The sequence below is a fragment of the Bacillus rossius genome (genome assembly GCF_032445375.1).
Source record: "Bacillus rossius redtenbacheri isolate Brsri chromosome 9 unlocalized genomic scaffold, Brsri_v3 Brsri_v3_scf9_2, whole genome shotgun sequence".
NCBI classification, from domain to species: Eukaryota; Metazoa; Arthropoda; class Insecta; order Phasmatodea; family Bacillidae; genus Bacillus; species Bacillus rossius.
In genome coordinates this window covers 38,385,208-38,401,545 of record NW_026962013.1, presented here as the reverse complement: position 1 = coordinate 38,401,545, position 16,338 = coordinate 38,385,208, and the positions used below count along the sequence as shown (strand labels likewise).

At 39.4% G+C, this 16,338-nt stretch overlaps 1 protein-coding gene across 1 annotated transcript in view; it reads left to right on the top strand.

Moving 5' to 3' along the window:
* LOC134542951 (uncharacterized) overlaps positions 1 to 16,338 on the top strand; it is a 647,441-nt gene that overhangs the window by 425,115 nt on the left and 205,988 nt on the right. The gene's annotated exons all lie outside the window — the stretch shown is intronic.

The window sequence follows — 16,338 nt, the reverse complement described above, 5'->3', positions numbered from 1 at the left end:
GTAATTGCTTTGCTTTGTTTTTTCATTTCCTTTTTGACAATGCCTTAGCACTTGCATTCACTTGGCCCTGCCCTGGACTTTGTAGGCTTTCTATGATCCAGAACATAATTACGAGTCATGTTGAGTTTAATTAGGTTGTAATTTTTAATTTAATACCTATTTTCACTCATATTCCAGCGAATATTTTAATTGTGTTACTTAATGCTCCTAGTTGTGTTCTGCAAGATCTTCACAATGACACCCGAATCAATGTACTAGCCAAACAAGTTTCCCTGCTACACCTAGTTATTACTGTACACAAAGCTAATTCATAACAATCATGCTGGTATGATGATGTCACAGGTAAAACAAATACTGTGCGACAAACATGATCTATCCGTTATGGCCCAACCATTGTTGATGCATTATTAGTCTCGTAATTAGCTATTCAAATTTAACTGCATTAGGCACACAAGAAAGTTTGACAAACTATCACAGTAACGAGGAAATAAACAGTTTCACGTCAAGAAGCAGTTCTAAATTTCTTTATTACTTTATTAAGTAACATCATTCTCTCTTCAAAAGTAAATTGGAGTTTCTACATCCTCTTTTAACCTTTTATTTTGGAAACACTGTCCTGAAATCCATTTTTCCACATCCAGTAAATGAGCTGCACAAAAAAGATTACACACTGTACCTCCTATGATAGTAAAACTCGGTCTCCACCCCGCCAGTACCAGTCCCCACTGGCGGAATGCACCCTTGCATCACGTCCGTACGAGTCAAGTTAGTAATTGTGTCCGAAACTAAAGAAGTGCTGCGTGCCGTGTGTTAGGCACCTGTATGAGTACCTGTGTATTTAATTCCCGTAAGAGTTTATGTGACTTCATAATATTCACCAAATAAAGTAAGTATGCATGTGATCCCTTAAGAGTACCTGGTTTGACGAATGACTTAATATCTTTTGCGGCCCCAGGTACGTAGTACTCACTGAGTATAGTTAATAAATAAATACTCCGGCTCCAGGTAAAACAAGTAGCCCACAAGCAACGAATAGTCTCTGGTTTGGCTGGTGTTTTTCAAGTAAAAAATTACCATATACATAATGAGCTCATATTTAGACCTTCTGTTAGTTGTTTCCCAAATGGGAAATTTAACTAAGTAAATTTTAAGATGTTTAGACATTACGTTTTACATAAAACATTTATTAGTGCTTTATGGATGTGGCAAGCGAGGGAGCTGTCCCTTCCCTCTCCCGCCGCTCCCCTCTTGCGGCAGTCTTCAGGAGTTTGCAGTACAAGGCGGACATGACCATCACGTGTGGAAGCTGCAACACTTACATTTACTGAGATATGCGTGCCGGTAAATCTTATTAATCAACCGAAACCTTCGGTATTTAATTCACCACGAATACCTGGACCAGTTTGCGGTGCAGGGCATGACCCTCTCGCCCTAACTTCTCCTTTGTCGCGTGACCGCACCATGGGAGTTTTAAAAAGACTACAGGGCTGACTGATTCGGATCACAATTTTTCCATTGCGGGAATGGACGCCAGAGGACGTAGACGTGTAACATGAAGTGTAACATGTGTTAACAGTGTTTCCAGGGTAATTTGTAGCATACAGATTCAGGCTTAGTACCTATCAATTGGCTCGTGTAAATAAAACCACGCCCGCCAAAACTTTGTTTTATTCAGTAGTTTGCCACCCAACCTATGTAGGAATCAAATCCCTGTGCGGAGAAGGGAGCGCTCAAGGATGTTGTTAGTTAGTAGGGCCTTCACAAACTAGTGCAGCCACCGAGTTTGGTGAGCCACACTGGGGCTGGCAACCCACACTGACCCTGAGGTTAGACCTCCGGGCTAACCTGGTGCCCTCCTGGACCAAGCTCATATTTAAATTGTTGTAATTACTTTCGCGTCACTAAGTTCAACCTGGTTCTTAGTCACGGGACCGCCGGGCGGTGGCACACATAAAATGGTTGTCTTGTCAAAACTTGTCATTATGAGCCATATGCAAAACTGAATATTTAGGTTACATTGATTGGTTTTTACTAATGTCTGAAAATATGTAATTATATTTGTTGAGTTGTATGGGAAAATTTCAGCATTACGGTATAACCTTGTAAAGTTGGCCCCTCAGTTATTCGGATCTTTGGATGACCCTGACTAATTTAGAGAATAGGAAAAGAAAAAAAAAAAAACATTGTATTATAATTTATAATCAAAGATAAAACATACAAATAACATTATGTAATGTTGCAAAAACCCTGCCCTCCTAGCTAAATATTTTTCTTTTAAACTATTTTTATGTATTTAAGGGTTGATATTTCACTTGCTATGTGTTTTAAGAATGTACCTTGTATTCTAACAGACATTTTCAATCATTACTATTTTTTTATGTAATTATTCCCAAATAAGTCGCTGTATTAGACTTTTACCTGTTTTGGCCTACTTTTTCAGGTTTTTTCTAAATAAGTTTAATTTTGTAAATAAATTTGTATTATGATTGCTGTTTGTGATGTTCATTAATGTGTTGAATGATTCTAGAACACGGGACTGTGTCTGGTGTGATGGTTAGAAAGAGAGGCATGAGAGGCCTGTAAGTGCGAGGGAGAACGAAACAGTGATTTCCCTGCCAACAGAGATGAAAGCTGGGATTCCCCACTGGTCGTGGGGACTAAGTGATAACTGCTGTCTCACGGTGTGGGAGAGAGAAGGAAAATGTAAAGTCCCTGTTTCTATGTACGAAAATCGTTTTCATTGTATCTTTGCGGTGTTCTTATTGGCTTGTGATGTGTAGTGTGAATGAAGCGTGCGTGTGATTGGTCGGTGAGGTCATGTGACTTCTCCTCCCTGCGTGGAGGAAACGGCTTCACGAGTTCACCAGTCGTCCGTCGAACGCTGCACAAGTAGGTCGCGTTTGGTGGCTTCTCGCCAAATTATGTAGAAATTGTGAAGAGAAAATTTAACGTTGGTAGCTAGAGCCATGCAGTTTCATAATCATTTGTTTTGAAACTTTTTGTATACAGTAAACTCCCGGTATACCGCGCCCCGATAGATCGCGGAATCGGGTATATCGCGGGTCAAACCATGTCCCCCAATCAGAAATTAATAATAATAATAATAACACAGTAGAACCTCGTTAATTCGTGATGGTCGGGACCGAGATAATCACGGATTACCGAATTTCACGGACTAGCGATTAAAGCCCGGAAGGTCTTGTCAAGCTTCTCAGATACCGGCGTGCAGCTGGGTTAAGGCCAAGGTCATGTGACGTAACATCTACCGAGGCTTACTGCGCCATGGCAGCAGATGGATATAAATAGTAAACTCTCCATTATTCGTGTTAATTGGGACCCGCCGATGCCCGGCTAATTAAAATCCTGTAAAAAAAAAAAAGTAATAAACCCGGATAATCCGTTCACGGTAAAGACCGTCTTCGAATTAGTCTCTGCTTAAAAAAAATACGGCACTGCCTAGCCATTAGTTCACGGTCATTTACAACAGCCGAAGAGAGAAAGATAAGATCGTGCTGAACTTGCACACATAAATTTTGGGTAGCCCCCCCCTCCCTCTCAATCTTCCCACTTCGTCCAGCCGAATGCCAGCCAGACACGTCACTCGCCAGGCGCCTGCCGTGCGTTGGCGGGTGGAAACAAACAAAGGGAGACGGGAAGCAGAAGTCAAGACATCCCCCTCAAGTTTAAAGAGTGACAAATGTGACAGCTGAAAGGGGGACGACACAAAGGGTCGGTACAAACAGCGTTGCAGAGTTTGGCGGCCCATGCGAAGGCTTGCAGTGTTTGCCGGCCGCCGGCCCGCGTGACGTTAATTTTAAGCGCTGACAATTTTTACTTCTCTTTTTTTTCTGCACTTTTAAATCGTCCCGGATTATCCGATTCCCGAATTAGCGCGTCACGGATTAACGAGTTTCTACTGTAATAATAATGGAATAAATGATTGACAGCCGATTAGGATAATTTTGCGTTGTAACTCACAAACTAAGCATCGGGCAGAAAAAAGCCTAGGCGTAGAAAATGTCCGCAGTGAAATTCTAAACAAGATATCTCCGTACATTATTCCTCTATCTTGTAGTGTTTTCAAATTATGATCCAATCCAGACCAGTGTTATTTTCTGAAACATTAGTTCTTAACATTTTTTTTAACCCACAAATAAAGCATCGGACAGGGGACCCGATAAAGCCTACCGTCCAGCGACATTATCCAGCGTGACTCGGCTGGGGATTGATTTTGGATAGGTTTGGTTGACGGCAAGCGCTTGGAGGGGAGAGGCGAGCCGAGAATATGCGACCAAGACACCCGGGTAGAGCGGTAGACGGGAGGAGTGGAATATAAGCGCCAGTGATGAGAGGGGCGATTAAGCCGAAAGGGGGGAAGTCTGGTGACCTTGAGTAGTTCACTCATTTCCGTCTGCACACTTCTCGTGGTCACGTGTGTTAAGCGGAGACATATAAATGTTTTGTTACAACTTGAACCTACAGACGTAATATTATTCGTTGTATTATACACGTTCATCTTTTTACTTTGGTATAATGTTTTAACATTAAATAATAAAGTAAATCAGCTAGCGTAATTTTAATCTTTGCCGAGGAATTCCCAGTGGTCCAATACTTACGTGAACCATACTGTACCACTTTTGCCGTGAGGTAGTAAACAAGCCCCGGATATGTTTATGTGTAGCGGCCTCCCGACCTTTAACCAGAGGCTGGGGAATATAACACTTGCCGATCCGAGCCACACACACTCAGCAACTCGACAAAGCGTTTGATGGAATAAGTAAAGACAACGTTTAACAGACTTTTTAATACGGCGCCACTGATTGCGCTAAAATTATTTTGGCGCAATTTTTGTATCCCACATGTGACCATTTATAATTTACTATAAGCATGGATAACAAAGTTTAACCACTTTACACGATAGACGATTCTTTATTTTATATTGTACGAATGCTAGAATAGTTTTTCACGTATCTGCTGCATACTTCTGCAAAAGACACGCTATTTGTAAGTACGTAAATCTAGAATTTTTATTTTGTCAATCAAACTCGGTACTTTGCGATTCATATTCGGTTTGAAGTATTACTATGGCCTTTCTATTTAGAAGACTTTGACCACAAAATCGTGTGTAACCGCACACACTGCACTTACTTTGTTACGGACACTCAGACGAAGCAGATACTGTGGCTGACACCACGAGACTGGCAGCAGCTTGTGTGCCGCACGTGTGTATGGCGGCGTGTGGCGCGCTCGTAGGCCGTGCGACAAACTGTGCGCGGCATGCGGAAAAATAAAAAATAAAATTCAACATTTAATATTTATATTTACAATTTATTATTTTTATTTTTTCACCCGCGTTTAGTGAAAACTGCGGATGCAAAGTCCGCACAAAGGCGGGCCGTCTATACTGTGCGTGCTTGCCGACCTATTAGAACACAGGCGGTGTTTTATGCCTTTTGACCTTGGTCACATCGAAACATCGCGGTTATGCAACAACGCGGGTAAAAGTTATGTCCCCCGACAACCGCGTTAAATAGGGAGTGTACTGTATTTTCAATTAGAAATTGCGGCTACCGACGTCGGCGTTTGGCTCGTGGTGAAGTTCATTTTCGCTGGGTATGGCCACGTGTGAGGCCGCACTGACTTCGTGTACTTACAGTAAAATATTACTGAAGGACGTTATTTTTCGTTAATTCTCATCGCGCAAGCTGCGAGCATTTTACGACGGGCAGATGTACGTGTTGAACGAGTGAGTGAGACATTGAAAGTGATTGGATTCGTCTGTGCATTCTATTTTGAAAAAAATAAAACAAACACTAAAAAATTGGCGCAACATCTTTTTATTTTGTATGTAACGAACCGTTATATTTGGCGCCCGGCCGCGAGGCTTGAATTTGGACACGACCCTGAGATTGAGACGGACATTTTCGGCAATAAACAAAAAAATATAAACAATCTTAAAACCGTTCGAGACTACGATAACCTCAAAGGACAAAAAATTTACGACTAATATTGAACAGTTTAGAAGAAAACGGCGAAGTGTATCCAGAACTGTCGGCGCAGCTGAGCGGCGAATGCGGCAAGAGACTGCGGGCTGTTTCAGCGAGTGAAGTGTTCCAGAGAAACAGCGGAAGGCGGTACATCGCGGGACAGAGCGACCCAAGGCACCATGGGACTTCAGGCCTGTCTCAACGTGGGACTTCAGGACATAGAATTCGTCACATAGTGGGATGAATCGCCGAAAATAGCAAGTCGATAAATGGAACTAAATTAATTGTTTGCATTGTTTTTCTTTTCTTTTGAACTTTCAAATAATATTTGTGTTAAATTTTTTGTAATTTGGATATTTCATTATGACAATTAATAGCCCAGTTGAGATTATGGGGGGGTCAGTTTCAATTGATCAGTTGTTATTGAATATGATGAGGGAAATGAACCAGAAAATTGAACAGGGACAACAAGGAATGACACAAAAATTTGAACAAAGGAGTCAGGAAATGATACTGGGACAACAGGATCTAACTAATAAAATTAAACTGGGACAACAGGATCTTACTCTAAAATTATAACAGGGTCTAGCACAAAACACGCAGGAAATAAGGCAGGGAATTTCACAGATGAAGGATGAAATTATTAAACATATACAGCAGGAGTTAGGAAATATAGAGGGTAAACTTGATGTACAAACTGATGTAAAGGAGGAAATTCACACTTGTAAACAAAGGGTTGAGAGCTGTGAATCACAAGTGGAAAGGGAACCAACTAATGTAGAAATTGGTGAAAATGAATTAAGGGTGTCCAAAGAAAATGTTGAATTTATTGGTCATGATGTACATAAACACGTAAACATTGGAAACAAGTTTGAATTGTTTCGAGATGAAGGGAACAGTGAATTTTTGTATAATGTGGAGGAAAAGTTTGTTACAATAAGAGGTAATGCACTGGGGATCAGGAGTTTGTGTAAACAGATGGAAAAAGTGGAGAATGAGATGAAAGCGTTCTCAGATACACTTAAAGATGAGTTTGCTGAGGAAGTAATCAGTGAATTGAGTTTTGCAGATTGCGGAGAAATGATAAAAGGGAAATTTTTTCAAAACCTTAACCGTAATGTGCCAAAATGTGGGTTGTGTGTACCAAATAGTTTACAAACTAAAATTTTCTCACTGATCCATGTGAGAAAAACTGTGCAACATGATCAGAAGTTTTGTTTGTGGAAACATGTGTACAGAACTATCGCCGAAATTGTAAACAGTTGTTTGTTATGGTCACAGACAGAAGTAAGCATGGTAAATGTACAGGGGTGATGCAACCTCTGGAAACAGTGTTTGTCGACGTGTTTGGCCCACTGCCTAAATGGAGGGGTGTAGTCAAATATTGTTTTGTTATGTTTGATGTTTTTTAAATTTTTTGCAATTTTTGCCATTTTTTTTTGTTTTTCAGAATTTTTTTTTTATCCTTTAAATTGTATACTTTTTCATGTTTTGTATTTTGTAGAGTTTTTGAATACACAAATAAGATTTATACAGCAATTTTTTACAAGATTCTTAAAGAAAAGGAAGATAAATACATCAAAGTTAATGTGAATAATTTCTGTTGTTTTGAAACAATAATAATAATAATAATAATAATAATAATAATGGTATAAATTCTTTTTGAGTAGACAGTTACTAAATATTATGCGAAGAAATACTTTACATTGTGAGAATTTCATTGCACTGGGGTAATGTTTTGTTTGTTTGATGCTGTGTCATGGGAAGATGTTAACTGAAATTTATTATGAGTTATGTTTTCGGGAAAATGATAGAATTTTTGAAAAGGTTTAATATTTTAAATTAAAGTGCCACACATTTGTGATGATAAATGTTTGTTTTGGATTGAATGACAGGGTGACAACATCCTATATTAAAGGTATGAAATGTAATGCTAAATGATAAAGAATAACAGTCGTCGAGTTTTGAAGCTGCAGAAGCAGTTGTGTGTTCATGATGGCCAGAGTTGGTTGAATTTTTTGTATTGCCCTAAATAATCAGCAGATTTTTTTTTTTGTGTAATGTGGTTTTTGAGGCAGCTGGGGGGCCAGGAGGTTAATTTTAAATATGTTTCCAGCATGGAGTCCGATGTTTTTTTTTTTTGCAAGGGTGCGTCCCTTCTCCTTGGTCGCTCCCACCCCTCATCAATTTTAATTTTATGTGGCTGCTGCTGAAAGGGGAGATATGGTTTGAAACCTAAGGAAGGGCATTGATTCATGTAATTTGTTTTTGAAGAATAGAAACATGTACTGTAGCTTAATGAAGTGTTTGTCATGCCATGACTGTAGAGTTGTCAATTTGTTGTTTGTGAAAAGTTAAGTGAGGCATGTAAAGCTTAAAGTTTGATATGTAATGATAAGTGCTGTGTATAGCTTTGTATAATTTGTTGTTTTAAATTTCGGAAATAGGTTAGCCGAGCTGACTAGCAGCTAAAAGGGTTGTAGTTGGGCGCCCCATACCTTTCGGCTAGCTCGGGAGCTAGGAATGATGGTGAAGGAAGTTGGAAGGAAAGGAATTCTGTGTATTTTTTTTTGTGTGATGATAATGATGTTTTTGTGTATTTTGTATATTATGGTTAATGATACTAGGAAATGTAAGTGAATAATGTAAACAAATGAAAATGCAGTGTGTTGATATAGAATTAAGTTTGTGTGTATTTGGCAAATATGAGGTTGTGTATAAGTTTGAAATGTTATCCAGTGGTTGAAGTTATGATAGAGGTATTGTGAAGATACTTAGAATTTTAGAAGTTGTTTTTTTAATGGAATTTAGGAAAATTTTGTGTCAACAGTTTTGAAGTGATAGTGTTGTCAAGTTTTTGTTAGTGCAGATATGAAGAGTTGAGATATTGGTTGATTTGTGGGTTAAAGTGGTCGTTTCATGGGATTTGAGGAGTTTGTCATAAGCAGCAGAGAATTATGGTAACAATGGTTTTTAAAGGAGATAATTTGTTTTGAGGTTATTTGTTGTCGTCGAGGTTGCTGCCGAAGTGTGTTTTGAAGAACAGCACTCTGAATGTCGTGGGACTTGAGGAAGACAATCAGGTGGTCCACAATCAGCTTTAAAGATCAGAGAAAAGTTTGTAGATTATTTCTGTAGTACAGAAAGATCTGTGCAGACACAGAATCAAACGATTTACATTTATTTACCCAACACAATCTGAGTTTCACCGTTGTGTTCTAGATTTTGTATTACTGAAACTTGCCAGTTTTCAGTATGCTGAGTGCTAACTTTAGTAACAATTAGGTCTACATGGTGTTCTTTTATATTGACTATAAGTCAATACGTGTGGCAAAACACGACAGTGCGAATTCTGTATACTAATGTCATATTGTGTTTCAACAAAATTTGTAATAACCATTTTAATCATCTAACAATTTACATTCATACAAAAACTTAAATTTTCTTTATAAATGTTATATTTGGATTTTTATTTGGATGCATTTTTTGTTCTTGTCTATAGTTTTTGGTCTAGTGTTTGTTTTGTTATTGTGTATTGTTTTCATTATTCATGTTTGTATTTTATGTCCTTTTATGTTGAGCATAAACCTGCAGCTCTTTAATGGCATTGGTGTGCATGTCACAAATTGTAAATAAATAAAAGTTTAACTTTAAAATACACACACACAAATTTGCATACATCTGCTTTGTTATTTCTTGCAGCTCCAGAAGGGGTACTTGGGAAGGGGAATGAGGGGAGAGCAAACACTGGCTGAATGCCACTGTAAATTTAAAAGGCAAGTTTTAAAAACCTTACCCCGCCCACACAGTTGCGTGGTATAGTTGATTTAGCTGAGATGAAGCTATTTGGTTGCGATGAACCACTAGTTCCGTGAACCACTAACGAAGTGTACAAAAAGATTTTTAAACAGAGCCGAAAGTGCTATTCAATTTTTAATTAAATTTAAAGCTACAGTTTCGCAAGTACGGCCAAGTCTTAATGGATTGTGAATAATGAATCCAGAATAGTTTCAAACTTTAATATATGCTAAAGTACTATGTAATCAGTTTTATGAAATTGTATTTTATTGTGTGCAAACTGTATATTGTTGCCATGATAAGGATGTTTCATAACATTGTTACGCAGTTTCGCACTACATAACTATACGACTACCAGACGGCGCCTCTGGCTATCTGATGGATACCACCCGCAGCACAGGGGCGCGCAATGATCGATTTCTGCGTGCCGGACGGCAATACATCGGGGCCGCTCGGGCCGCTTCGACTCCGCCCGGCTTCGCGGGCTTTGTCCGGAACAACCAACGATGACGTACTTCCGCCGGCGGGTATCCAGACTGTTCCTCGGTCTGGCCCCGGAGGACTATATAAACCGGCCCAAACAACGCTTCTGCAGGCAGTCTCCGACTGGCCCAGCAGCATGAACCTGCAGTAACTACCATCTACACCACCGGCCTCCTCCGTCACGCTGCCCGACGACGTGGCAACCGCTTCAGGAAGGAAAGGGTACGAGCCGTCGGCAGAATCTAAGTCCGTAAGGGACTCTGAAGATTTTTCAACCCAGTAGAAATATTACAAGTCCCTGAGGGACTTAGAATAAATTCAAATCACATTTGTTAGGACTTAGAATTTTCGCAGAGTGAGGAAATAGAAAATTTGCCTCGTCTGTAGAATGAAGGGAACTGTCTCGTAAAAGGTTACGGGATAGGTAAAGTAAATGTTTGACTGGTGTTGAAAGTAAAACGGCAGTGGGGCACGTGGCAAGAGACGGAGGAGAGGTCGAATACCGCATAACGTAAAGTGTACCAACTTACAATACGTTGAGGCCTACCGTAACGTAACCAACGTAATTTTACGTAACGGATTCGACTGAACTATTATAAGTTCCCGGACTACACGCTCAACATACACGATCACTCCTGATAGAACTTCAAAATGCAGCAACTTCGTTGAACGGCTGACGAGCCGAGTAATGATAAAGACTGTTCGCCGCAATATTAGCGGGGCGTCACGGCATACCGCTGTCAGTAACCAGGAGACTGTTGAATACGACTCGCTGAGTGTAAGAACGTGTGTGTAAGAACGTGAACAGTTTAAGTGTCATAAATTAGGTATTGATACTTACACCAGAAACTTGAACTTAAAGAATCAGACCACTATGCATGAGAATGTAAAGTAGTACGTATAATATAAACTGTACTATAAGAGATTTCATGTCAGGTCTCCTTAATTATTTTCTTTCATATTTTCATATTCTCTAATCGTAATTTGAATTGTTTGGCAATGTTAAATTCATGTTAGTACAGTTAGTTAACGTAATATGGAATGTGCCCAAAAACCATTTTATTTGATGTTCATATTTTTCTGGTAATATAATTTGCTGTTTGCCTTATAATAAGGCAATAACTTAATGTGTGTGACATATATTTGTGACCCGATATTGTTAATTATATTTTTCTGTTAACAGACATCGTGGGCACTTGCTGTAATAAGAAATCAGAATGTTGTCATATATGAATATGCGTGTACTGAAGGATGTGATGTTGTTATTACAAGTTTTGTTAATAAAAACACTTTTGTTTCTCGAACTTGTAGAACCTCTTTCTGAGATTTCACCCCTTGTCCTCCCGCCCTTCCGGACTGGTGGTAACAAGAAAATGTGCCACTCTGCTTCTCAGAGCGCGTTCTAGAGTAATAAAGCTAGCTTGAATGTACACCTTCAATACACGAGAGGTATTTCTGAAATTTTTTTTCAAGTGGCGATTAGTAAACATTGTTTGTTTGATGTTGTTGTTTAAGGTAGTATTGAGTGTGATAATTTGTGTAAGAAGTAGTTACTGCCTAGACATGCCTGTTACAGGGACAGCTTGGATACAAGAGGTATCCAAATCTACTTTGGGACAGCTGCTAAACGACTTGAAACTGCCGGACATTAACGTAGAGCAGATGACGCTCGACGAGCTGAGACAGCGTGCGCGAACCCATTTCAACAAAAGTAGTGAGTCCATGGTTGCTACAGAAATAGAATCTTAGAATTCCCTGACTTTTCCCTGTTTTCCAGAAATTTAAGAGAATAATTCCCTGACTTTCTTATGAAGTACATACCATAAATATTAACGTGCATATGATTAAATGTAATATAAAAATTTCAACATGAGGTAAAATAAGTTTTTTTATTGTGTTATTTTGACGGCAGAATTGCGAATGTGTTTTTTTCCTATGACATGGCTGGTGAGAGCTCTTCGGCCCATATTGTTGAGTTGAATACTTTTGTAGCACAAAGTGCAATACGCAGAATTTATGTTTTTAGCAGAGGGTTTGATATGCTGAAACTGTGATTCCTTGAGCCAATTCTCCTTAAAAGTAGTTTTCTTCGACATCTCTAAGCTAAAAAAAAAAGTAGGCTACATATTAATATTTTCAGGTTAGGTTAAAAAATTATTGTTTATGAATTCTTAAAAAAATATTACTACACAAATACAAAAACTATTACAAATTCACACCTAGCAATATAACGGGCCTACTTAGATAATTACAATAGCAGCATTACAACATGCAATACTCTTACATTCTTACAATGTTAACTAACGATTCTGGGGAAAAACATGTTCAGTTATGCATATTTTTTTATACACAATGTAAGTGTCACGCAACAGAACTCACGGATTATAACGGTTGAAAAAAAAGTAATTAAAAACTTAGAAAAAATGCAAAAACATAACCGCACACAAAAGTCACGTGTTTTCGTATCAGCTTGGTAGTTTTCAAAATGAGAATTGGTATTGCTTCTTTATCAAAATGTACTTTATTTTCTTATGATCGCATCAAAAACTAACTTCACCTGAAACAACGCCTTTAAATTCACGTAATAAGCTTTGTACTCATCTTATTCCACGTGAAAATAGCCTTCAAAAGATAAACGACGCCATGCCCGTTCTGTAGTTCTTGCATGGAACGGAACAAAACACAAAGTCTCAAGGGCAAATTAAAAAGGATCAAAACACGAACAAATGAAGGCCGGGTTCGCTAGTGAACAAACAAGTGCCTGGATTGGCCAAAAGTTATAGTGGGTGGTTATAACAGCCTATTGCAACGGACAATCGTAGACCAAGTAAAAAAAAGCTGCAGTTGCTGTGTGCCTTAAGCAGCAGCCTTTTAGCGGAGTCGTTCGGTAGCAGTACGAGCGCATCAAAACAAAGCTTTGTTTGAATTATAAGCAACTTTAAAATGTCCAGAATTCGTAGAATTTTCCCTGACATTTCCCGGAATTCCCTGACCATTTTAATTTCCCTGACATTTCCCGGTTTTCCAGTCCTGTAACAACCATGTGAGTCTTATGCCAGCGAACAGTTAGCCATGATGCATAGGCTTAATGAAGGTAGATGTATGGAAATTATCGTGAAGCCTATTGTTCACAACCTGCCAGTTTTGAAGGATTGCGATCCGAAAAATTTAATACATTTTTTGTGTGCAGTAGAAGAAATTATTGATATAAAGATTTTGAATTCTGGATCAATGTATGGGTTATTACTGAAACATGTCCCTAGTGAGTTAAGGGGGTTAGTTCTTACAGCACAAGAGAATAATGTAACATGGGAATTAGTAAAACAGGAGATGATTAAGTTTACCACTAATGTAAAAACGCGAGAATATTTGTGTGACAAATTTCTGTGTAGAGCTCAAGGGGAAAACGAATCTGCCCTTGCCTTCGTCACTAATATCACGAAGTATGTTAGGATACTTGGGAATCCCTATAGTGAACAAGAGTTAGTGGAAATGATCCAAGATAATTTGTGTACACAAGTTCGTACGCATTGCCTAGTTCAGAAGCCACTGTCATTAGATGAGTTAAAGGTCGTTGTTTCTTTAGCTGAAAGACGGACTCGTGTCTCGAAACGGGAAATTGAGGCTGTAGATGGGTCTAGGAAAATAAGGTGCCTTATTTGTGGTAAAGGGAACCATGAGACGCAGTCTTGTATATATCATAGAGATTCTTATAGTAAGAATGCTCGAGGGAAACATAATTATAGGCCTCCTGAAAAGGTGTTTCAGAAGGGAGTATGTTTTGAATGTGGTCAGAAAAGTCACTGGCGCAATGGTTGCCCCAAACTTTTATGACGAGAATTAATGACGACTAAAACTACTGCACGTGACGTAGAGGTGTTACGTTGAAATGTTACCGATTATGGAAATGTCTAATTTATTTAAATGGTGTGAAATTTAAAGTGATGTCAACATGTGTTCAAACATGCTTGCATGTTTGTTTTTTTACCTTAATGTAACCTAATCGTAACTTAGACTTGAGAGTGGTACTTGTGGAGTGGCTGGCCACCTCTTCATGGTGCCTATCGAAAGCCGGAGTTTTCGATCACCGCCCTGGGGAGATTTGTTACGCAGTTTCGCACTGCGTAACTATACAACTACCAGACAGCGCCCCTGGCTATCTGATGGATACCACCCGCAACACAGGGGCGCGCAATGATCGATTTCTGCGCGCCGGACGGCAATACATCGGGGCCGCTCGGGCCGCTTCGACTCCGCCCGGCTTCGCGGGCTTCGTCCGGAACAACCAACGATGACGTAATTCCGCCGGCGGGTATCCAGACTGTTCCTCGGTCGGGCCCCGGAGGACTATATAAACCGGCCCAGCCAACGCTTCTGCAGGCAGTCTCAGACTGGCCCAGCAGCATGAACCTGCAGTGACTACCATCTACACCACCGGCCTCCTCCGTCACGCTGCCCGACGACGTGGCAACCGCTTCAGGAAGGAAAGGGTAAGAGCCATCGGCAGAATCAAAGTCCGTAAGGCACTCTGAAGATTTTTCAACCCAGTAGAAATATTACAAGTCCATGAGGGACTTAGAATAAATTCAAGTCACATTTGTTTGGACTTAGAATTTTCGCAAAGTGAGGAAATAGAAATTTGCCTCGTCTGTAGAATGAAGGGAACTGTCTCGTAAAAGGTTACGGGATAGGTAAAGTAAATGTTTGACTGGTATTGAAAGTAAAACGGCAGTGGGGCAGCGTGGCAAGAGACGGAGGAGAGGTCGAATACTGCATAACGTAATGTGTACCAACTTACAATACGTTGAGGCCTACCGTAACGTAACCAACGTAATTTTACGTAACGGATTCGACTGAACTATTATAAGTTCCCGGACTACACGATCAACATACATGATCACTCCTGATAGAACTTCAAAATGCAGCAACTTCGTTGAACGGCTGACGAGCCGAGTAATGATAAAGACTGTTCGCCGCAATATTAGCGGGGCGTCACGGCATACCGCTGTCAGTAACCAGGAGACTGTTGAATACGACTCGCTGAGTGTAAGAACGTGTGTGTAAGAACGTGAACAGTTTAAGTGTCATAAATTAGGTATTGATACTTACACCAGAAACTTGAACTTAAAGAATCAGACCACTATGAATGAGAATGTAAAGTAGTACGTATAATATTAACTGTACTATAAGAGATTTCATGTCAGTTCTCCTTAATTATTTTCTTTTATATTTTCATATTCTCTAATCGTAATTTGAATTGTTTGGCAATGTTATATTCATGTTAGTACAGTTAGTTAACGTAGTATTGAATGTGCCCAAAACCAATTGATTTGATGTTCATATTTTTCTGGTAATATAATTTGCTGTTTGCCTTATAATAAGGCAATAACTTAATGTGTGTGACATATATTTGTGACCCGATAATGTTAATTATATTTTTCTGTTCACAGACATCGTGGGCACTTGCTGTAATAAGAAATCAGAAGGTTGTCATATATGAAAATGCGTGTATTGAAGGATGTGATGTTGTTATTACAAGTTTTGTTAGTAAAAGCACTTTTGTTTCTGGAACTTTAGAACCTCTTTCTGAGATTTCACCCCTTGTCCTCCCGCCCTTCCGGACTGGAGGTAACAACATAATTTTTAAACTTTTAAACAGAATGCCATCCATGTGTAGAAACTGTCACAGAGGGTTTTAAAAACTGTGTCCATGTGAAACTTCTAGTTTTGATATGTATTTTCACAAGGAATAAAGTGTACATTTTTTCAGAAATAGACTTTGTCATTGTGCTTCCTACTATTAGTTCCTTCAGTCGTAGGGTCAGTACTCCCTAAGTTCATGGTAATGCCCATTAGCATAGAACCAATGGGAAGGAGGGGTGATGGAAAGGGTGGGGGGGGGGCATGTAATTAATGAGCCCCTCATTGAGGGGACCCACTTGCGCTTGCAAAATCGTGACTGTGAAACTGGTTTGATGTCATAACTATATCTTATGAAAAACATTTTGTATACTTTAAAGTTTTCTGATTATTGCATGCATTCAGTACAAAATATGGGCAGTATAAATCA